Source organism: Leuciscus leuciscus (genome assembly GCF_965113295.1).
Source record: "Leuciscus leuciscus genome assembly, chromosome: 15".
Taxonomy (NCBI): Eukaryota; Metazoa; Chordata; class Actinopteri; order Cypriniformes; family Leuciscidae; genus Leuciscus; species Leuciscus leuciscus.
The window spans coordinates 12,226,410-12,250,362 of record NC_138739.1 but is presented as its reverse complement, the minus strand read 5'-3'; the positions used below and the strand labels follow the sequence as shown (position 1 = coordinate 12,250,362).

At 42.5% G+C, this 23,953-nt stretch overlaps 2 long non-coding RNA genes across 2 annotated transcripts in view; both read right to left on the bottom strand.

Annotated features, from left to right (window-relative positions):
* Nucleotides 1-23,953, bottom strand: part of LOC309476343 — a 216,821-nt gene that overhangs the window by 70,832 nt on the left and 122,036 nt on the right. The gene's annotated exons all lie outside the window — the stretch shown is intronic.
* LOC309476419 overlaps nt 6,817-23,953 on the bottom strand; it is a 45,074-nt gene continuing 27,937 nt past the window's right edge. The window contains exon 2 of the long non-coding RNA XR_014198126.1: nt 6,817-6,978. This is a non-coding gene — a long non-coding RNA (uncharacterized lncRNA). The remainder of the gene's footprint in view (nt 6,979-23,953) is intronic.

The following is a 23,953-nucleotide window of genomic DNA, read 5'->3' as shown; positions in this document are numbered from 1 at the left end:
CTCACCGCACACCTTCGTCAGGTTCTACTCTCTGGATTTAGACTCTACTCTAGGGTCTCATGTTTTGTCTTCTTAGTGCTGCTCACATGATTACACACAGGACAGACATTTGTAGCTATGGAGGCGTTGGTATAGACGTTCCCATAGCGTCAGCTTTTCGACGCAACGGGAGTTCCCTTGAAAGGGAACGCCTCGGTTACGACTGTAACCTCGGTTCCCTGAAGAGGGAACGAGCGTTGCGTCGCCTTGCCATATCTCCTTCATGCCTGTCAGCGCGACTTCAGACTTTACGAAGCTTTCGTTTTCTGTTTCGGGCCGGCTTTTATAGCTTCCTGGTACGTGACGTCACCCGCCTCTGACGTTCCGCCACACCATTGGACTGATTTTACATGTGCTTCAAGACGTCATCACGCAAAGCGTTCCCATAGCGTCAGCTTTTCGACGCAACGGGAGTTCCCTCTTCAGGGAACCGAGGTTACAGTCGTAACCGAGGCGTTTCGTGCTTCCTGCTTTTCTACTGAGACATTTCTACTTTTAAAGTAGACTACCGGTAAACAAATTAATATTTTCAATATTAATATGGAGAGTGATTGGCTTGTTTTTTGCACCACCTATTAAATTATATATTTTTTAAGATATTGTCATGTTAAATTAAACATAACTGAAGTAAGCAGACTCAATTTCTTCCTTATTCTCTATTTCAACTATTTCAATATTTAATTGCGGTATGTCCTGAAGAAAAATCTGTATCTTTTTTTTTATTTTGCCAATAATAATCTTAGATTAGTGATGATATGTGAAGAATACACTAAGGACTAAGTTGGGCTTCACCAAACTTTAGTCAGAGCTAATACCCAAAATAGTATTGTGCCGGCTTCTGCTTTTGATTTATTTGATACTGCATTTTGTAAACTTTTAGTTTTGCCCTGGAGTTATTCAAACTAAGCTCCAGAACATACCTGACTCTGTTGAAGAAAACTGTCAAAGATTTTGTAATTGGAAAGATCTGATTTCTTAATGATGGGTAAGAGGACAACCTAAGGCAGGGGTAACTATATATGTGAGATGGGTATGAGAGTTGAGCGGATGATTGTTAGGCCAACAGCATCATTAAGGAGGGATGATCTGTGAGAAGTTACAGCAGTTTGCCCAAAAAAATCTGAGCTCCTCCATATCTGATCACCAGCAACTGCGGCTTGTATTTCATTGTGAAAAGTGTCCACCAACCTGATGCAACTAGAGGAAAATTATATTATTTTATAAAGAGCTAATGGGATGGGCTTTCAAGAACCAGCTGAGACCATGAGGTGATTCCCTTAATTCCTGTGGAGACCATAACAAAACGTATTAATATAATTAGGAACATGACGTTTGTTGCCTTAATGGCACAAAATGTATAGAAGTTTTGGATTCAGTTTTACTCTGAAGCCGTGAGGCTTTGCTGATGTGGAATAGTTGTCTATCATAGTTTACACTCATGCAGGTCCTTAGACGTGGCATAGGATCATTTCAATGGTGGTGGCTGAAGTTGAAGACCGCTTTTGCTAATTTAAGAGAAGGTCTGGGTAATTGAAGTCAATTCAGCATTTAAGCTTAAGGTAACCTCACAAATGCTACTAGCATCATTTATAGATTGTTGTAACAGTTCTTTTCATGTATGTTGATGAGGTGCGAGAAAATAAGTCATTATTATGAGAAAGTTTCTCATTATTATGACTTGAATCTTAATTTTTTTACTCAATGTGGCGGAAACGGGCTTCCATAGATAGGCAGTGTTGATGAGGGAGTGCAGGAGCAGGGATCAGTAACTGGTGATGATCAGCATTAGGTGTGGTGATGGCTGACTGAGTGCAGGTGGGGACCAGGAGGGATGCTGGGAAGTGTAGTGCTGACAGGTTACTGGGTTGGTGACTGGTGACTGTGGTATACATATTATCTATAATCTTGTTTCTGCTTCACCATTATTACACATTACTTATATTGCCTTTGCATTGAATAAATGTATCCGCTTGTCGCACGACTGTCATCTGGGCATGTGGTTCTTTGTACAGCACACTTATGTATTTCTTTTTAATGTCAATTTTAGACCCCTAGATTATTTGGGAGGTCATAACACTGAACTGTACTTCGTGTTGTATGCAGGAGTCATAATAAATGAGAAAATGCAGGGCCAATATTAACCCATGTATGGTGTTCGGGTCTGTGGGACCCGTTTACATTTTTTATCAAAAGAAAAATGATACCATTAATTAAAACTCAGACTCATTGCCCTTGGCTCATTTTCTGTGAAGAATATATATCAGAACACATTCTCAATAACCACACACTGTACACCCCCCCTACACATTTATATTACACACAGGATGTTCGGGTCCACTGGACCCGGGGCTAATAAAAGTGTGGAAATTGTAGGTCCTGTGTACCTTTACTATGTCCTCCTCCTGTCAGGGCCTGCTGTTTGTGTGTGTGTGTGTGTGTGTGTGTGTGTGTGTTCATGTATATGGTTTATGAGGACACAAATGTGTTTAATGACATGGGTATTACAATGTAAGCATGGTTTATGAGGACATTTGTGTGCGTGCAGGCGTGTGAGAGAGAGATTGTGTGTAAGTGTGAGTGCAAGAGTGAGTTCTGTGTTTCTACTCCTGCCGTTCCCGCACAAGGTTCAATTCTTAAATGTAATCTAACAAAGGTAAAGAGAAAATATTAACCATATATGCTGTTTATATTGCTTGTAATTGGGATGAATTAAACATGTTGAGTATTTTAACATAAAATAGTTTGATAGTGTTGAATTAAAAGCCCATAAATGCACCGGGTCCACCAGACCCACGAACACTGGCTGAATAACAAAAATATGAACACCACACAAGGGCTAATTCACTTTGGTAATGACACATTCTGTTGTTTTCTTCTAGCAGTTCTCCTAAGCTTTCACTGCAGCAATAGTGTTGTTGCTGATATAATGTGCTTAAATTATTTTTGCCGTTTGATTATTATCTCCTAATCTTCAAGAGAAGTCTGAAACTCTTCACACGATTGGCTGCTCACTGCAAACATCACATTTTGATTTGTAAGTGCTCTAGAGCTTAAGGCCTAAGGATCAAAGCCTGAGTGGACCGGGACATTTTAAAGCCAGTGTCGTGATACCAAGTCTTAATATTATTTTTTTTTCTTAGGCTTTTGATAATTCTTGTGTAAGACTGCCCTTGTGTAACTTCTTTTCGTTATACTATGTGCACATCATGGACACACCTAGACAAAACAAGAACTAGGTTTAAACAGACGTATACACTCACACGCAAACGGAAACTCAAGTCATGTACTACATTTGAACATTTAACCGCTCACTATTATATTTCTTAATATGCTATATATGGTAGGGTTGATCTTGGAGTACTATGATTGGATGGCCTGGACATCATGGATGATTCTGCTTTATCTTGTGTATAAATATGGCCCGTCTCTGCGTCTGCTTGATCATCTCCCGAGATCACCCGACGCTGCTGATACACATCTGATCTGCAGATAATCCTGAAGATTCATCTAACCCCAAGATCAAGCCTGACTGCATTCACTTGGACTGTGTGAAGGTGCATCGTAATAAAGGCCAGAGGTTTACTATCTCAGACTATAGACTGCAACCTGTGAGTATCAGTTCACATGAGCTCACTCAACATATTTGTAGCATGTATGTATAATAATAATAATAATAATAATTCATTTTATTTGTGGGCGCCTTTCAGGACACTCAAGGACACCTTACAATAATAAAATACATAATAAAACAGAGGAAAAAACAACAACACAATAAAGAGTAAAGACATAAAATCAATGCCCACCGACATTACTAAAATCAATCAGGATAGGCTAATCTAAAAAAAAGAGTTTTAAGACGTGATTTAAAAGTTGAGAGACTAAGACTATTACGTATATCTTGTGGTAAAGTATTCCAAGTCGACGGAGCTATACAACTAAAAGCTCGACTTCCCATCGTAGTCAAACGCACAGATGGTACTACAAGAGTCACAGAAGCAGAAGACCTGAGAGATCGAGTAGGTAAATACACATGCAGAAGTTCACTCAGCTATGAAGGTGCTAGATCATGAAGAGCCTTATAAGTAAAAAGTAAAATCTTGAATTGGATACGGAATTTGATCGGAAGCCATTGAAGATGCTGTAATACCGGAGTTATATGCTCAATCAAAGGTGTTCGTGTAATGATCCGAGCTGTTGAGTTTGGACCATCTGAAGTTTGTGAATGAGTTTCTGTGAGACACCACTGAGCAGAGAGTTGCAATAGTCAATTCGAGAAGTAACTAATGCATGCACCAGAACTGCAGTACTATTAACAGAAAGGGATGGTCAGAGACGATTAATATTTCGCAGATAGTAATATGCTGACCGTGTAATATTATTAACATGTGCCTCATAAGACAGAGTACTATCGAGGACAACACCCAGACTCTTTACCTGAGAAGAAGGAAAAATAAAAGAGTTGTCGATAGCAAGTGAGAAACTTTCACAATTACGCAGTTTTGCTTTAGTGCCTACTAATAAAATTTCAGTCTTTGCGCTATTAACCTTAAGAAAATTGCATGTAAACCATGATTTGATTTCAGAGAGACAAAGCAACAGAGAGGAAGACGGAAATATCGAACTAGGCTTTGAAGATATATAGAGCTGGGTGTCGTCAGCGTAACAATTAAAATTTATATAAAATTTACGGAAGATCTGTCCTAGAGGCAATAAATATACGATAAACAGAAGAGGGCCCAAGACTGATCTTGAGGTACACCGCTGGTTATCTGAGATATCCGCGATTTAAATTGTTTTATCTGCACAAACTGAGTCCGACCAGATAGATATGATCTAAACCAATCATGGGTTGTACCAGTGATCCCAATAGAAATCAACCTTTCCAGTAAAATGCTATGTGAGATAGTGTCGAATGCTGCGGTTAAATCAAGAAGAACGAGTATTGATAAAAGTCCCGAATCTGCAGCCATTAACAAATCATTTGTGACTTTAATAAGAGCTGTCTCCGTGCTATGATATGGACGATAAGCAGACTGAAATTGCTCAAACAAGTTATTATCCGTTAGATGAATATGTACCTGCTGAGCAACAATTTTTTCCAGTAATTTAGAAAGAAAGAGTAAATTAGAGATGGGTCGAAAGTTTTCAGGGTTGTTACAATCCGCACCGGGTTGTAAACATTTTTGTAACCGGGTTGTAAACCGGGTTGTAAACATTTTTGGAAAAAGGTGGTCTATCAATAATCTTCAAAGCATTGAGTAATAAGTATTAAAAAGCAACATACTTTGAGAAAATGTTTTCTGGGGTAAGATTATTTTCTGGGGTTTGTGATTTACCTTGACTTTAAATGTTAAGAACTTTAATCAGCAAGTATACGACATACAAGATGTTTGTCTTGACTTTATGGAATGGACTTGATGGAAACATACAGTCAAAAACACTTTTACACAAATACAGAAAACAAAGGGATTGGAATCAACTATGTAGAAAATGTGCACAGCTGGGTCAATTTAAATGAAGATATGTGCAAGTAAAAATAAAGGAAGGGTCTCATCAGTATTGTCTTCACTAATCACAATCAAACTGCTTTATTAAGTCAAATTTCATTCTAGAACATAAGTGATGTGGAGCAAGTTTCAACAGTAGTTGAGCTTTTGATCATTCATTTGCTTATCATTGTTTTACAGCCTTGGAAGAAGAAAATAAAGAAAACTGTTGGAACATTTAATATCACTTTACTCAGAAAACAAGGTATATCAGCTCTTTATTTCATTTATCTTAATATTTTCTTCACTAATCACAACCAAACTGCTTTATAAGTCAGATGTCAGTAAAGGTGTTTTGATGTGTGTATTGTTCAGCAGGTCATGGAGATTCATCAGTCTGCTGTGATTCTGCTGCTGGTCTTGTGTGTGTCGTTCTCCACTCATGCTCAACCAGACAATATAAAGCCCCGGTATCAAAAATTCCTTATTCAGCATTTGGGTCCTGATATGAGTGTAAAGAAGTGTAACAGTGAAATGAATAACAAAAAGAGAGGCATCACTGGAGATAATGGTGGCTGCAAAGATGTCAACACCTTCATCCAAGCAAATTCAAAAGATATTAAAGTAGTTTGTGACCCACAAACAGGAGGAACTCATCAGGGCGGTGACAAGTTTAAGAGCGGCCAGCAATTTCCTGTGATCACGTGCAAATTAAAAAGTGGGTTGAGACCCCCAAAATGTGAATATAGAGGGAAGAAGTCCACTCGTTACGTTGTGTTGGGGTGTGCAGAAGGCTGGCCTGTTCATTATGATGAAGGCCAACTTAATTGATAGATGACTGGCTGAATAGAGCCTCTCAGAGCTTTACAATACTTTTCTAATCATCTGTTCACTTCTCATTTTCTGTCTTTCTTTGTTTTTCAAGTGAAAAAATAAAACAATCAAGCCCAAAAAATAATAAAATAATAATAATATTTAAATAATTTAAAAAAATGAATAAAAACCTCTTCAGTTAGAGGTTAATGTGCAGTGTTTTTTAACCAGTTATTGTGCTGTAACAAACACAGTTTGAGAAGTCTATAATGAAGCTGTGAACATGAACACAACAGATTTATACATAATTATATTTGAGCATAAATCAGGGGAACAAAGTTTTTTTTTTTTTTTTTTGAAGAGCAGCACACAACAAGAATATCTCCACTGTCTCATGATTTACCTTAGCATAATGTTAAAAAGTTGATGTTGATGGTATATTCTGCACTTCTTCATGCATGTCTCTGTGTAATTGTTCTTATAATGTGCAAGATTCAGCTAGTCTACTGAATTTAAGCACTCTGTTAACACTTTTTGAGCATTACAAAACTTTTTAATGGGAGTAGTGAATGAGCAAAAACAGATGAGGGAAGAAAGACACATATGTTTTTCCACCTGTCTGTAATCCTCAATAAAACTTCTCTATACCCTTAAACTCGTCTGATTGATTGACTTGCAGCTCAACAACACACATTTGAAGGAAAAATATAAATGTACTTATTTTTTTGTGTTTATACTTTATACATTAGTTAATAGAGTATTTCTATCAATCGGTGTCTAATTTACAGACAAGTGTATGTTAGTAGGTGCGCCCCTGAATGGTTGTTGGTTTATGTTTGTTTTCCATATTCTACATCTCATTTCTGATCTACAATTTGATTATAGCGTTGTGTGTCTAATCATTAGACCCCTAAGGCATTGCCCACACCCTTACATTGACTGTGAACAGTTAGAATAGATGATTCACATGTTAGTGACACTTCAATTTGATCATATGTGTTACTTCTTCTGACAACCACCAAAGTAAAACAATCAAATAAGTGTGAATCACGACACAATATTTTAGATCATTTAAAAATCTAGATAAAAGAGCTCAGGTCTGGTATAAACTGGACTTTGAAACATCATTAATGTTTTCCTTTTTGAATATTGGAAGATCTACTATAGGCCTATACCAAACACTGTCCAGTGTTTAAAGGTCATGTGACGTTTGCAATAAAAACTCCTGATACTGACAGACAACAGTGAATGAAGGAGCCAAATGTAAGCTAATGATTGTTCGACCAGTAGATGTAGTGCACTGCAGTGTAGATCACCTGTTCATGTCACATGACATTTAAACTCCCTGTGGGTTGATTTAGTGAAGGAACAGGTGGCAGGGACATGTGCTTCTTACCATAGATCCCCATGCTTTTATTTTTTGAGTTATTTCCAAGGTGAAAAGAACACTATTATTACTGAAAAATAAAGTGCAGAAGTGAATAGAGCATTATTCACAAACTTAAGCCTGCAAATGGCTTAACTTAATCCAAACAAAGAAACAGACGTTTAAATGTCACATCTTTATCTTCAAAGTGGATGGTCACTTCTTTGAGTATGACTCATATTTTCTGCAACTGAGATCTTGCGATTCAGACACTGTGACTATATAGGATATAGCTTTGACTATATCCTCATCAAGTTTGACGTAACTAAAAAACAAACAAAAAATAAATAAAAAATAAACAGATTTTAACATGGATGACTTAAAGGAAGTAGAAATTAAATACCTGGAATGGACGTGTTTCTATAACATAACAGCCTGATTTAAAAATCTCTACAACAGTGGTGATATGAGATTAAAACACACTTACTACTCTCTTTGCTTGTGATTTTGTTTTCTTTTTTAAGAATGATAGTCCGCTGAGTACAATGTACCTGGTGGGTAAAATAATCAAAACCCTTTACAGCCTCAGCAGTTTCAACATGTTTGCTCTATTATAAGCATTACTTTGAACAATTTAATCTGTGTACCATCTGTAATTACAAATATATATTTGAAAATAAACAAAAGGCATAAGGTTGTCAAGCTTGAACAAATATATACATCAATCAAGAACGCATGGTGTTTTTCAAGCTTTTCAAAGATCATTTACTTCATTACAATGCAGCTAAATTGTTGAGGAAATAGGGGAAAAAATACACAACTTCATTTATTATTGTAAATAAAAAGAATGTGAATGTAATGTTGTACATGTTCCATTCAATTCTCATTTATTTGTATAGGGCTTTTCACAAAACATATTGTTTCAAAGCAGCTTTACAGAAAATACAATTTTTAATATTAATGTATAGAGTTTTTGGCTTGTTTTTACACAACCATAATCAGACATTTTCAGATATTTTTCATGTTAAATTAAACAATAAGCAGGCTAATTTCTTCCTTACACTCTTTGTCAACTCTGTACAATAATTAATGTACTGTATGTTCCTTTTTTTCTTTTGCTAAAAAACATAGCTAAGAGAAGTGTGACAAGAATACACAATATACTGGAACTAAGTTGGGCTTCACCAAACTTTATTCTGAGCTAATACCTAAAACAGTATTGTGCCCCTTTCTGCTTTTGATTTATTTGATACTGTAACTGGAAAACTTAATTTTGCCCCTGGAGTTATTTGTTCTTTACTTCAAAAAGAAATGGGTACTACTCCAAACTGTTTTGTTAAATGGAATAGACTGGTGGAAGGTTTATTTGACTAGATTTATAATTGATAACATTGACTATGGCTCCATTCCCCACAAGCTTCTCGAGACACAGGATCGCCACCACAAACCTAGATATAGATAAATGACTACGGGAACTTTAGGCTTGACACTTTGGGGAACTTAGCATCAGAATTGCACCAGCTTCAAAGGGGGATCATGGGTGTTCCATCTCAGTTATTAACCCTTCCATGAATATACTGGTTAAGGCAGCAGAAGTTGAGTGCAGATGCCCCCTGATCTGGCGTCCCGCAGCCCCCCATCAGAGCCTTTATTGATGACCTCACTAAAACCACACCATCAGTGCCAGGAAGCCGGTGGATACTCCAGGGCCTGGAAAACTCATGGGCAAAGAAGAGTTTTAAGTCTGACAAGCCAGGTCCATGGCGCTAGATGGGGTGAAAGTGATGGACAAGTTGATGAGTAGGTAAACCACACTCCCCTGACATCAAGGGGCGCACTAATGCATACCTGTCAAGTTTTGGATTTGAAAATAAGGGAAATTTTCCGGCGCCCACCACGAGCAGCAGCCTTTGCTTATTTTCTGTTCATTTATCATTGCTTGTCTTTACATTTACATTTTATTTTCATTCCACACGTTCTTTTCATTTCATATTGCTTTCCTTTTACAGTTTTTCTTTTCATTTCACATAACTTTTCTTTACTCTTTTAGTGAGTTATTGTACAAATTTGTTGCAGACTGCATTCGCGGTATTTACATGAGGGTTTTGGTTTTTTGGCAGGAGTGCCCAATTCCGTCTTTTTTTTCTTTTTCTTTTTTACGAACTTTATTATGAACAACGCACAGGACAATAGGTACAGAGAACATTACTGTGCATGCCTTCCGTCTCTGTAGTAGCGTCCATCATCCGTCTCTGTTTTTTTTTCTTTCTGTTTTTTCCCGCGTTGTCACCATAGACTGGGTTGTCACTCATCATCTGACCTCACACACTAACCTCGCGACAACTGCCACCTACAGTACCTGTAGTAGGCTACTGCAGGTGGCAGTTATCGCGAGGCTACTGACAGACTCAGATCAGGAATGTTTTTTTGTTGTTGTTTTTTTACTCTGCCCGGGCCCGGGGTAGCCTATTTTTTTTTTTTTAATAACGCAGGTTAAAAACCGGGAGATTTACGGGAAAATACTAATACGGGAGGACGGCGGGAAAGAAGGGTAAAATACGGGACTTTCCCGGCCAAAACGGGATACTTGACAGGTATGCACTAATGACCGCGGTCTTTAGCGTCCTTGTTAGCGTGCATGTATAATATCACAACGGGACAAGTGGGTATGGTTGTTGACCTTCAACTACCCAGATCCTTGTGGCCGGTGGGCCGTGTTATGTAAATCATTGCAAGTGATGATGGTAATGTACGCACCTCTGAGGTAAACATCAAAGACTGTGCATATACTCGCCCTGTAGCTAAGCTGGGTGTGCTATACCTGAATTGACTGATAAAGACGAAGTAAAGCACTTTGCCTGATTACAAATACAACAAGTATATTTGTGGGGAGGCTGTACAAGGTTCTCTAAGTTACACAACTGCGCCAGCATGTGGCAGTATGGAACAGCATCTAAAGCAGTGTATTATTTCTACCAGAAAGACTCGGGAGAGTTATTTCAATAAACCATACATTTATTGACAGCTCAGCAAGCTGATAATCTACAAAGTCATTTGGCGTAGGCCCCGTCCGTAGTGCATAGTCCGAGAGTATCGGATCTGCAATTCCTGCCTAAAGATGAAGGCAGGGGCGCAGCCGACCCCCCTCCTGGGAGGTATGGACGGGACCATCCTGGTGGTGGTGGGGAGGATGGGGGTAATCGTCGCTTCAGTATCTGCGAACTCAAACATGTGTAAGTACCGTGCTTTTATACGATAAGCATAATAATATGATTGGATAGAAGTGAAGCAATAAGTGACGTAATAATTGAGTCTTCCCAGCAGAACTTATGCTAAAGCTTTCATATCTGTGTTCGTCTTATTGGAACAGATTGTACAGTGAACAGTGAAGACTGTTCTTTGTTATTGTTATAATTTGGGCAGTATGGTGTGCGTTATTGACAAGTAATTAATTTCTAAATGTTAAATGCTTGAATCATTATAATTATTTAGCTTAGATAGTGTATGATATCGTTGCTGTGATCATTACATTCTTACTACTAGCTGTATGACTCAACCGTTTCACAATCGCAGTCGCATTTGGTGTGATATTGTGTAAACTTATTGAAACTAATATTGATATCACATTTAAGAATGGCATTTGCACCTTTATTTGTGCATTTATTTGTGCAATAAGAAGGGATTATGGTGTTTTTTTCTAATACATGCTTTAATGACGCCATTTTGACCAGCACAATCCTATTGAGTCATTATTTGAACACGCTGTTTCACGAAATGTATATCCATAGGAACTGTAGCTTATATGTAAAGATGTATATCTTAATTCAGCAATGTTATATAATGTAACATATTATATTTCTACTTTTGTAGGAAACGTCTCGGTTACGTATGGTAACCCTCGTTCACTGAGTCCAGGGAACGGAGACGCCTCGTCGGGGGAGTTCCCCTGACGAATTGGGATCACGCTAGGGAGCCAATTGCCTTCGAGAGAGTTAACAACGAGCCAATGAAGAGAAACTGAATTGGCATGCAATATTTGCATTCCGCGGCCCGCCTACCAGCGCGGGTATAAAAGGCGGAAGTAAACATTGCGCAATGCTTTTCGCTGAGGAGCCGAACAGTGTCCAGTCCTCCGCGAAGGTACAGCAACATGGTGATGGGACGAGGCGTCTCCGTTCCCTGGACTCAGGGAACAAGGATTACCATACGTAACCGAGACGTTCCCTTTCGTCAGCAGGGAACTCCGACGCCTCGTCGGGGGAGTTCCCCTGACAAATTGGGATCCCTACCAAAACGCCATGGTGCTGGCCCCTTCCAGCGCCCAGCTAAGCTACCCTGCAGCAGTTTCCAAAAATTTTGCGGGAGCTAGCTAGGGAATCACACTGCTGTTCCGCAAGACCCAATCAGTGGATATTGGATAACACTGGGAAAGTGTGCCCGTCCCCAAGGAAAATAATAGGAAGGCCCTCAAATACACACATGTACTAACCACGTAGGGTAGTGAAACATATGGCAGTCCTTGAAGGTAGTCCCAGTCCGGAGGAGTGAGGAGCGTACTCAACAGGGACGACAGAACGAGTCTGTCAAGGGGAAGACACGGCTGAACTGCACGTGGCAATCATGGGTCGCCGCAGGGATCACTGGAAATGGCACCCAGTCTACTAGCAACTCCTTACTGAAGGTAGCAGACCTGGTGCCGGCGGTCCGCAATGCCTGGCACCGGAGGGGATGATGGAGGAACTCACGAGGTTAGCCGTTTGCTGGGTAACCAACGGAGCAAAAGACGCACGTATCCGCTCACGGAATGGCGTCGCAAGCCGACACACCTATTCCCTCTAATTACTGGCCGTAGCGAGTACTCGGGAGGAAATAAGTTCCACACGTAGGCTATAAAACCTAGCGAACGTGTTCGGTGTCGCCCAGCCCGCAGCTCTACAAATGTCTCTTAGCGAGGCGCCTTGTGCCAGAGCCCAAGAAGCGGCAACACTCCTAGTGGAATGAGCCCGCAACCTGGGTGGGCAGGGCTCACCCTGGGACTCATAAGCCCTGGTGATAGCATCCTCTAGCCAGTGGGCTAACCTCTGCTTGGAGACAGCCTTCCCCTTCTGCTGGCCTCCGTAACAAACAAAGAGCTGATCTGAGGTCCTAAAGCTTTGCGTTCTGTCTATATAAACCCGGAGGGCCCGGACGGGACAGAGAAAAGCTAGGGCTGGGTCTGCCTCCTCCTGGGGCAGCGCCTGCAGGTTCACTACCTGGTCCGCGAAGAGAGTGGTAGGAACCTTGGGCACATATCCGAGCCGGGGTCTTAATACAACATGAGAAAGGCCAGGCCCGAACTCTAGGCATGATTCGTCGACCGAAAATGCCTGCAGATCCCCCACCCTCTTGAAGGAAGCCAATGCTAACAGGAGCACAGACTGCTTGTCCATTAATTCCCCTTAATGGACAGGATATAAAGCTCGACTGTCAGCAAAGGCTCAAAGGGAGGACTTTGAAGCGCTCGAAGCACTAAAGTCAAGTCCCAAGAGGGTACAGGGTGCAAATCGCGAGGCGGATTTAACCTCCTAGCACCCTTGAGGAATCTGATGACCAGGTCGTGCTTCCCCACGGACTTATCATCAACTACATCGTGATGTGCGGATATTGCAGCAACATACACTTTGAGGGTGGAGGGAGACAGCCTTTGCTCCAAGCCCTCTTGTAGGAAGGAGAGCACAACTCTGATCGGGCAAGTTCGTGGGTTCTCCCCGTGGGAAGAGCCGACGAACATGTTCCACTTCAGAGCATAGAGGCACCTCGTAGAGGGGGCTCTAGCTGAAGAGATGGTATCTACCACTGCCTGTGGCAGGCCATCTAGAACCTCCGCGTCCCGTCCAGGGACCAGACATGGAGTTTCCAAAGGTCTGGACGCGGGTGCACTAGGGTGCCCCTTCTCTGAGAAAGTAGGTCCCTCCTCAGAGGAATCGGCCAAGGAGGGGCTGTCGCGAGGAGCATGAGTTCTGGGAACCAAGTCTGGGTTGGCCAATACGGGGCCACCAAAAGGACCTGCTCCTCGTCCTCCCTGACCTTGCACAGTGTCTGTGCAAGAAGGCTCACTGGGGGAAACGCATATTTGCGTAGGTCCCGGGGCCAGCTGTGTGCCAGCGCATCCGTGCCGAGAGTTCCCTCGGTCAGGGAGTAATACCACTGGCAATGGGTCGTGTCCGGAGAGGCAAACAGGTCTACCTGTGCGGCTCCGAAGATTCGCTAAATCAGCTGGACCACCTGGGGATGGAGTCGCCATTCTCCCGGAAGGGGGGACCGACGTGAAAGCTCGTCGGCCACACGATTGAGCTCCCCGGGGACATGAACGGCACGAAGCGACCTCAGATGCTTCTGACTCCACAGGAGGAGGTGGGAGGCGAGTCGCGACATACGACGGGAGCGTAGACCACCTTGTCTGTAGATGTACGCAACGGTCGCAGTGCTGTCCGTACGGACCAGTACGTGTTTGTGTCTGAGAAACCCCTTGAGGCGACGCAAAGCTAGGCGTACTGCTTGCAACTCTAGGCAGTTGATGTGCCAATGCAGCTGGGGCCCCGTCCACAGACCCGAGACTGCATGCCCTTTGTACGTGGCCCCCCAGCCCTTGGCAGAAGCATCTGTGAAAACCACAGCATGCCTGGAAACCTGGACTAGGGGCACTCCGGCCCGTAGAAACCCAGGATCCGACCAAGGGGTGAAGGTTTGGCGACAGTGCGGGGTGACTTTGACCCGGAACGTGCCGCTCTGCCACGCCCACCTTGGGACTCGATGGCGAAGCCAGTGCTGGAGCGGTCTCATATGCAACAGACCGAGCGGCGTTACTGCGGCTGCGGCTGCCATATGCCCCAGGAGCCTCTGAAACTGTTTCAGTGAGACCGCTGACTTGCCTCGAAAAAACTTGAGGCAGTTGAGCACTGACTGGAAGCGTTCCTCCGTGAGGCGCGCAGTCTGGGCGACCGAGTCCAGTTCCATACCGAGATAAGAGATCCTCTGCACAGGGGAGAGTTTGCTCTTGTCCCAGTTGACCCGAAGCCCCAACTGACTGAGGTGCCGGAGCACCATGTCCCTGTGATCGTGCACATCCCGCGAGTGCGCCAGAATGAGCCAGTCGTCGAGATAGTTGAGAATGTGAACGCCTTGCTCTCTCATGGGAACAATGGCCGCCTCCGCGACTTGCGAGAAGACAAGGGGCGACAGGGTCAGCCCGAAGGGTAGGACCTTGTACTGATATGCTCGAACCTCGAAAGCAAACCGAAGAAATGGTCTGTGTCGGGGAAGAATCGAGACATGAAAGTACGCGTCCTTCAGGTCGATCGCTGCAAACCAATCCTGGGGACGGATGCATTCGAAAATGCGTTTTTGCGTGAGCATCTTGAACGGGAGCTTGTGCAGGGCCCGATTCAATACACGCAGGTCCAGGATTGGCCGTAACCCACCGCCTTTCTTGGGTACAATGTAAAACCCTGACCTCATATCGGCTGGAGGGACCGGCTTGATCGCGTCCTTCGCCAGCAGGGCGTCAATCTCTTTCCGCAAGACAGGAGCATCCACTGGACGCACAGGGGTGAAGTGGATGCCCCTGAACTTGGGAGGCCGGCGTGCAAACTGAATTGCATAGCCGAGCCGGATGGTGCGAATGAGCCTGTGGGACGGCCTTGGGAGCGCTAGCCAGGCTCCGAGAAACTGCCGCAACGAGCCCACCCGCACCGCTGGCGTACCCGCGGAGGGGCAGCGAGGCGGAAGGCAGGGACACGGCTCCGGTGGCATTGTAGCGGCCGAGAGCGGGGTCTGAGTGTGTACTTGAACAACACCTACCTGCTTCCACCGAGGGACAGACGGCAGAGAAGACCCGAGAGTGTTCTGGAGAGAGAAGGGGAGGAGGTAAGCAGGGGGCCCCGATGGCGGCTGCTGGCCTCGACGCCTTCCCGCCCGGCGGCAGACAGGAGTGGCGTGACCGAGGTGGTGCCACTGCTATCTGAGAGCTGGGGAGAAGGGACTGAGAGTGGCGAGACCCGAGGGTGGCGCAAACTGCCGTCCCACTCTCTAACGGGAGAGACTGCTTGTTCAGCAGACCCAACCGTGAATGACCCAGAGGAGGAAGAAACTGCTCTTTTAATTAAGTTTTGAGTACCACCGACCGGCTGGTTGGCGGCGGAACAGAAAAAACAAACACAGGATTCTCCATCCGGCCCTCCGCCGGGGGAAGGAGAGGAGCAGAGTCCCCCTCCTGAAGAGCAGCTGTTCGGTCCTCCGGGTCGCCCGTCTCAGGAACGCTTCTTCCCCCTGGTGTTCTTCTTGGGGGTCGAAGACGGCTGAGCAGGCGGGGGAGCCCTCTTGCGACCGGCACCCCGCCTCCTGGGGTTTGACTGCTGCCCAAGTGGAGGAGCAGAGGGGGAGGCAGGAGGGTGCCCTCAGCGACGAGCAGTCTGAGGTTCCTCGGCCGCAGAAGACGGACCAGCAGCAGTCCGCTTTCTGGGCAGGACATGGTGAACCTGAAGCAACGCCATGGCATGCAGGGCGGAAGCGGCTTCTCCGCACGCCGTGTAGGCCTTCGCGGTCAGACCGGAAGATAATCTACAGGCGCGGGAGGGGAGTGAAGGGGCACCCCGCCAAGTGGAAGCGACCTTCGGACACAACTGCATCGCTACTGATCGCTCCACTGGGGGGATTCCCTTGTATCCCTTCACCGCTCCACCAGCCAGGGTCGGTCTATGTCTGGCAGTCAGAGGTGCCGTCCATGACTTCGTCATCTCCTCATGCACTTCCGGGAAGAATGGGACCGGAGCGGGACGCTGAGAACCAGCGCGGGCCGCCCCGATACACCAATCATCAAGCCGCGAAGGTTCGGGACACGGTGGAGGGTTCCGACCTTCGTGGCAGCCCGGGCAAGCATAGCGGCCAACTCAGGATCCGGCTCGGCCGCAGCCACCACACCCGAAGGGGGTAGACCCGCCGAGTCGTCACCTGAGGATGACCGCTCTCCCTCCGATGCAGCGATAGACATCGCATTGTCAGGTGGCGCCCCGAAGGAGACTACCGGAACCGCACGGGGTGGCTCCAGCGGCTCCAACGGGGGCACTGATGGCAACGGCGCTACTGAGGAGTGGGAACCTCGTGAGGATCTTTCACCTGGCGAGATATTCCGCACTGTAACCCTCATTCGCTCACCAACAGGCACAACCGAAGTAGCCGCCTACTGGACTGAACCAGCAGACGAACTAGACCGGGTGTAGATTGAAGGGACACCCTCAGCAAGTTTCTGCTGAAGGATTCTTAGTCTTGAGCGGAGCGCCGCCAAAGTCATGTTCCCACAATGAGAACATGACTCGTTCACAAATGCTGCCTCTGCGTGCGCAAAGCCCAAGCACGAGACACAGTATTTGTGACCATCACCCTGTGACAGAAGTCTACCGCATCCAGAAACGCATGGGCGAGATGACATCTTTGTCACGTAGACAAAGACGCAAGGCGCCCGTAAAAGCTCTTTTAGGAATGAGAGAAAACCTCTCTTTTACGTGCCGAAGCACACAGGGACCCACCGCGGCCACTCACGGGGAAACTGCAAGCCCGTGTGGGCACTCAATACCAGCCGTGAAAACGGCTTTTGATTTACTCAAAACAAGCACGGCTGGCAGCAGAAAGCGGCGATCGCTGATGAGAGCTGTAACACCGGCAGAGAGAGGACTCTTTCCTTGAAGAGGACTCGTTGTGAAAAACTCTTTTTGAAAGCTCTCAGATCCCAATTCGTCAGGGGAACTCCGATGGACTCTGATGAAGATGTAACTACATCGAAACGTTAGTCATTGTTATGCACCTTAAATAAAAATTGTATCAAGGAGACATCTGTGCTGCACCGGCGATTCCCTTTTTTCTCCCCCGACGAGGCGTCAGAGTTCCCTGCTGACGAAAGGGAACCACCGACACCCATGGGTGATTCTCCAACTACAGGCACTTGTGTGTCCTTGGCCTTTTTTTGTAAATAAATAAACAAACAAATGCACAAATAAATAGTCATTATGAAGTTCATGCTCCAACATCCTAGTAATAACTGTTACGATATAGGTTAGCCAATAGGTGGCAACAGTGAGCTATAATAAGAGGGGGGCTACACAACGAGAAATATTGTATAAAAAGATTGAGATGCATGTGGAGTGCAATGGAAAGTGAGCGGAATAAAAGCTAGTGTTTGATCCATCACAAGTCTCATCAATGAACATGAAACATGGTGTCAGAAGTCAGAACCAACAAAGACCACTCAAGCCAAACAAGCAAGTAACGTTAAACGGACAACGTATTTGTTAATCAAGTTAATCGTTCAGTCAAGTCAGATCAGCAGCAAGCAGCCATGACATACAGCATCCCGGTTCCAGAACCCATGGACATGAAAGGTGACACACACAGCAACTGGGCGTTTTTCCATGCACAATGGGACAATTATGAGATTGCCACTGGCCTGGATAAAAAAGACAAAAAAATTCGAGTTGCAACGCTACTGACAGTGATGGGAAAATAATGCCATCAACTTCAACGCCATCTGCACATGCCGTCGGCAGACAGGGAGGATCCGACTAAAATACTAGATGCATTACAATCACATTTTGAACCATGCAAGAACGTGATCTTTTTTATTTATTTTTTATTTAACCTTTGTTTAACCAGGTAAAATCAGTTGAGAACAAGCTCTCATTTACAACTGCGACCTGGCCAAGACAAAGCAAAACAGTGCAGCGACAACAACACAGAGAGACACATAGAAATAAATAAACATACAATCAATAAACCAATAAACCAATCCATATACAAAAAGCAAAATATAGTACAAAATACAATATAAATCAAAAAAAAGAAAAAAAAAAGAAAAAAGAAAGTAGGACAGTAAATAGGCCATAGTAACAAATAAATAAAAAGCTATAAACAGGTGCAGTGATCAATAAACAGCTTTGACAGCTGATGCTTAAGCTACAAAGTTGTAACATATATATTTTACATTCAGCTGATATGCTTATAGCTGTAAATAACTTGTAAATATAGTATGTGCAGCTCAACAGCTAAACTAACAAACTATGAAAGGCTATACAATAGCAGTTTTCACATGTTAACAAATAAATATTCAAGTAACATCACAGAACGTCTTACATGACACATGTGTATCAATGTAATTTACTATAAATTCAAATATAACTTACAAGCGATGCTTTCCCAAGGCACAAACAGAAATGGAGACAGGATAAGGTGACTAGAGCTGCAAGCTGACCGCATGGAATATAACTACTAATGTGTTTCCTGATCAGACTGTATCATGTGATAAAATCAACCAATGAAAGCAATGTAAGAATTATATATGAACACAATGAATTACTCCTAGATAACCACTAGGGGGAGAAAGTAACAAACTAAATGCAAAGTATTCTTACAGAACATGACAATATGTGCTACTTGATCTGACAACAACTGATTTAGAATAAAACAATCAAATCAACAGTGAGACTCACAACAGGATATTTGAGATAATTTAAAAATATCGCTTAAGGAGCTCTGGTGTGTGGAAACTGGACTTTAAACATCATTAATGTTTTCCTTTTTGAATATTGGCAAATCTACTATCGGCCTATACCAAACACTGTCCAGTATCTAAAGGTCACGTGAGGTTTGGAATAAAATCCAGTGAGACTGTCAGACAACAGTGAATGAACAGAAGGAGCCAAATGTAATGATTACTCAGCCACTAGATGGCGGTGTGCACTGGAGTGTAGTTGTACTGTAGTAGTAGGCCACCTGTTCATGTCACATTGTGTACACTAAAATATGAAGCAGCACATCTGTTTTCAACATTGATAATAATAATAAATGTTTTTGAGCAGCAAGTCAGCATATTGGATTGATTTCTGAAGGATCATGTGACACTGAAGACTGGAATGATGCTGAAAATTAAGCTTTGACCCAGAAATAAATTACATTTTACAATATATTCACATAGAAAAGATCTATTAACCCATTTAAGTTACTCATTTTTAATGTACACCCAGGATGTTGAGAGACCCCAGACAATAAAATGTGATTTTGTAACATAATAATGTATTTTTTGTATACAACAAAGTAATAACTCTCCCTTTATTAATGTTTTTACTCTACATGTGTGCAGTTTAAATTGATATAAAATCAATTAAATTTTTTTTTTTTAAATAGGATTTTATAAAAAATAAAATAAACATTATGCAAAATGTGTGTTTACTCTCTGTCAGGGATGTGTTGTGGCATGGGCCCTTCGTTTTCTGTGTATGTTTTAGACAACTGAATTTCTTAGACAAATTATGTAACAAAAAGCAATTTTTATAATCTCCCATTGATGTCTATATATATATATATATATATATATATATATATATATATACACACACACTCACCTAAAGGATTATTAGGAACACCTGTTCAATTTCTCATTAATGCAATTATCTAATCAACCAATCACATGCCAGTTGTTTCAATGCATTTAGGGGTGTGGTCCTGGTCAAGACAATCTCCTGAACTCCAAACTGAATGTCAGAATGGGAAAGAAAGGTGATTTAAGCAATTTTGAGCATGGCATGGTTGTTGGTGTAATGGTGTGGGGGATGTTTTCTTGGCACACTTTAGGCCCCTTAGTGCCAATTGGGCATCGTTTAAATGCCACGGCCTACCTGAGCATTGTTTCTGACCATGTCCATCCCTATGACCACCATGTACCCATCCTCTGATGGCTACTTCCAGCAGGATAATGCACGATGTCACAAAGCTCGAATCATTTCAAATTGGTTTCTTGAACATGACAATGAGTTCACTGTACTAAAATGGCCCCCACAGTCACCAGATCTCAACCCAATAGAGCATCTTTGGGATTTGGTGGAACGGGAGCTTTGTGCCCTGGATGTGCATCCCACAAATCTCCATCAACTGCAAGATGCTATCCTATCAATATGGACCAACATTTCTAAAGAATGCTTTCAGCACCTTGTTGAATCAATGCCACATAGAATTAAGGCAGTTCTGAAGGCGAAAGGGGGTCAAACACAGTATTAGTATGGTGCTCCTAATAATCCTTTAGGTGAGTGTATATATATATATATATATACATTTTCAAAATACCTTAAATCCCTTCAACAATGCATAAATGTAGAGGAAAAACATAAAAAAAAGTGAGATATATTATATTTGTTTAAATTTATATATATATATATATATATATATATATTCTGATGTTACAAAATCACATTTTATTGTCCGAGGTCTTGGGAGACCCTGAACATATTGAGTGTGACTTATTTTTAATTTTTTTTTGCTAACGTACAACAAGATATCATTCCAATCTTTTTTTTTTGTTTTTTTTTGTTTTTTTTTTGTTCTGCTACTGTATATTTTCTTCCTTATTCTGTGATATATTTTGTTTTACATTGTATAAAATCAGTGAGGACTTAATCCACAAGTGTTTGTAGTATAGGCTAAATGCATATAGATGTAGTAAAAAATTATAGGAAAAAAATACTATGTTAGTGGTTATTGTTCAGCAGTGCGTTCAATTTCTTACCGAATAAATAGTAGGAGATGGGATAAAAAAATAAAAAATAAATCTGTCAGTTAGACAAAGGTCAGATAAAACTATTACACCTGACAATTCTGTCCCCTCACTTCTGAAATGATGGCTACTCCTCTGGTTCAACGTCTTCCATAGTCGTTTCTCTATATCCATTGTAATGTAACTTATTTTGTCAAGTGTTTAATTATATGTTATGAGGAAGAAAGGCACGTGGGATACAATCAGGGCTTGACATTAACACCCGCCAACCCGCCAAATGCGGGTGGATTTTGCTCGTGGCGGGTAACATAGTCACTCCAACTAGCCACTGTGGCGGGTTGAATAATTGTAGTCTTTACAAAAGGCATCTGAAATAAGTGTGACACACTACAACTCCCATGAGTATTAGGGCTGTCAACGAATATTCTAAATTCGAATATAAATTCAAATAGTTTTAAAAAACAGAATTTCGAAGGTGAAAATGAATATTCGAATGTGGAAAAACGCCCGCGGTAGCAGAGGCGCGGCTGTCTGCTTTGCGAGTGGGCGCGCTGCCTGAGGAGTCAGGGACAGGTCATTTTATTTGACGTCACGTTAAACAGAAACATTACTAAAGTGTAGGCTACTACTGACTGAATAGATATTGCATGAATAAGGTAGGTTAGATACAGCAGTTTCATGCACTACAGGCTTCCACTGGTTTGATTATTTACCGTTTCATGTCAAGGAAAAGTTCCATGTTTACCACAGCACAGCTCGCTCGGAGCGTTCAATGTCGGTTCTATATACTGTAAAACTTCAATTAATGTTAATAATATTTGTTTCAATCACTGAATGAAGCCTGCTATATAAGAGTCGCGACCTTAAATTGCTTGCACAAAACTCTTGATCAGCACTCAACATTTGCTTATTGTTGTTGTTCATTCAAACCGTTATGCGCAGAGACCGTGACGCCTCATTCGCGCCGCAAGACCTCCAGACGCGCGTAAACGCGTCTTTACATTGACTTTACATTGAAATCACACGCGCCAGACGATCTATTCGCATTTGGTGTGAACGCAGCATGAGGGTGAGGGCGAGAGAGAGAAAGAGTGCCTGCGCGAGTGAGGTCTGCGATCTTGGCCATTAGTTGATTTACTTGTTCTTGTGTAGGTAATACATTGTCAAATATGTTTAAACTTAAATAAACTACCTATACAAGTAGTTATGTCTTTTTGTATTAATTTGTCCTGTTATTGACGTAATGCGTGTAATTGACAAAATGCGCAACCAGATGTTCGAATAGCTTGAATATAGGCTATGCCTGCGTCCCAATGTGCATACTATCCATCCTAAATAGTATGTGACATTAGTAATTGTCAGTACTATTTAGGGCAGATAGGGTGGATAGTATGCACATTGGGACGCAGGGTTTTATGTGTTGTTTTTTTAGAGCGAATATTCGAACGTCATTTTTGAGCAATTTTGACAGCCCTACTGAGTATTACATGCACACAGTGTTGCCTTGCGCTCTAGTGAACTACAACACAGAAACGAAGAGACAGCTAGCTGCCCTGCTGGAGTTACGTCGCATGCCGGTGGAGCTATGTGGCGACATACTGTATAACACATAATACATGGTTTTATAAAAAAATATAACTTATAAATATAAAATATAAAATATAAATTGAGCTTTACACACAACCTTATCAGAGCTAATGATAATTACCTGTAAGTAGTTGATATGATACACCACCTGTCAAAAAATGATTGATTGACAGGTGCCACGCCCCTTCCGGTGACATGTCCCGCCCTTTCCGGTGACATGTCCCGCCCCTTCCGGTGTCCCGCCCCTTCCGGTGACAGGTGTCCCGCCCCTTTTGACTTTTGATTGACAGTTTGACAGCTAGTTTTGACTTTTGATTGACAGGTTGACAGTTAGTATGACTTTGGATCATGTTTTGACAGCTAGTTTTGACTTTTGATTGACAGTTGGACAGCTTTTGATCATGTTTTGACAGCTAGTTTTGACTTTTGATGTCTTTTGAAGGCTTTTGAAGGCTTTTGAAGCCTTTTGATATTGACAGAAAGTGTTATAACAATATGTCATGGTATCGGACAGCTAGTTTGATGCCTTTTGAACATGACAGTTAGTGTTTTTTGAAGCCTTTTGATCGTTTGAAGACACTGTGATTAAATAATACGTCATGGCTATATGACAGCTAGTTTTAATTGTTTGAAGCCTATTGAAGCCTTTTGAACATGACATTGTGTGTTTTTGAAGTTGGTATCACACACACGATCCTCCCTACATATTCCTGAGCGTATCCGGGCTGTACTGTGAAACTGATAAGGGGAAAACTGTGGAAGTTTATCTCACACACAAATGTTGAGAAACTATTCAGTTCTTTTAAAACAATATAAATTATTATAAATAAATAATTTAAAATAAAGATCTTACTAAAACCTCACTCAAAAAGTTTAAATAAAATGGAGTCATAAAAAATTGCAATCAGTTAAATGTTTATAGAGTTAAAAAAACAAACAAAAAAACATACAGGTTATAAAAAATAAAAAAATAAAAAATCATCTCACATGTTTAGATAACTAAAGCGCCTCTCCAGCACAGCCCGGGCCTGAGTGGTGCGCGCGCCCTCCGCATTCTGACATCCCCCTCCTTCTGCTCCTCCACATTCC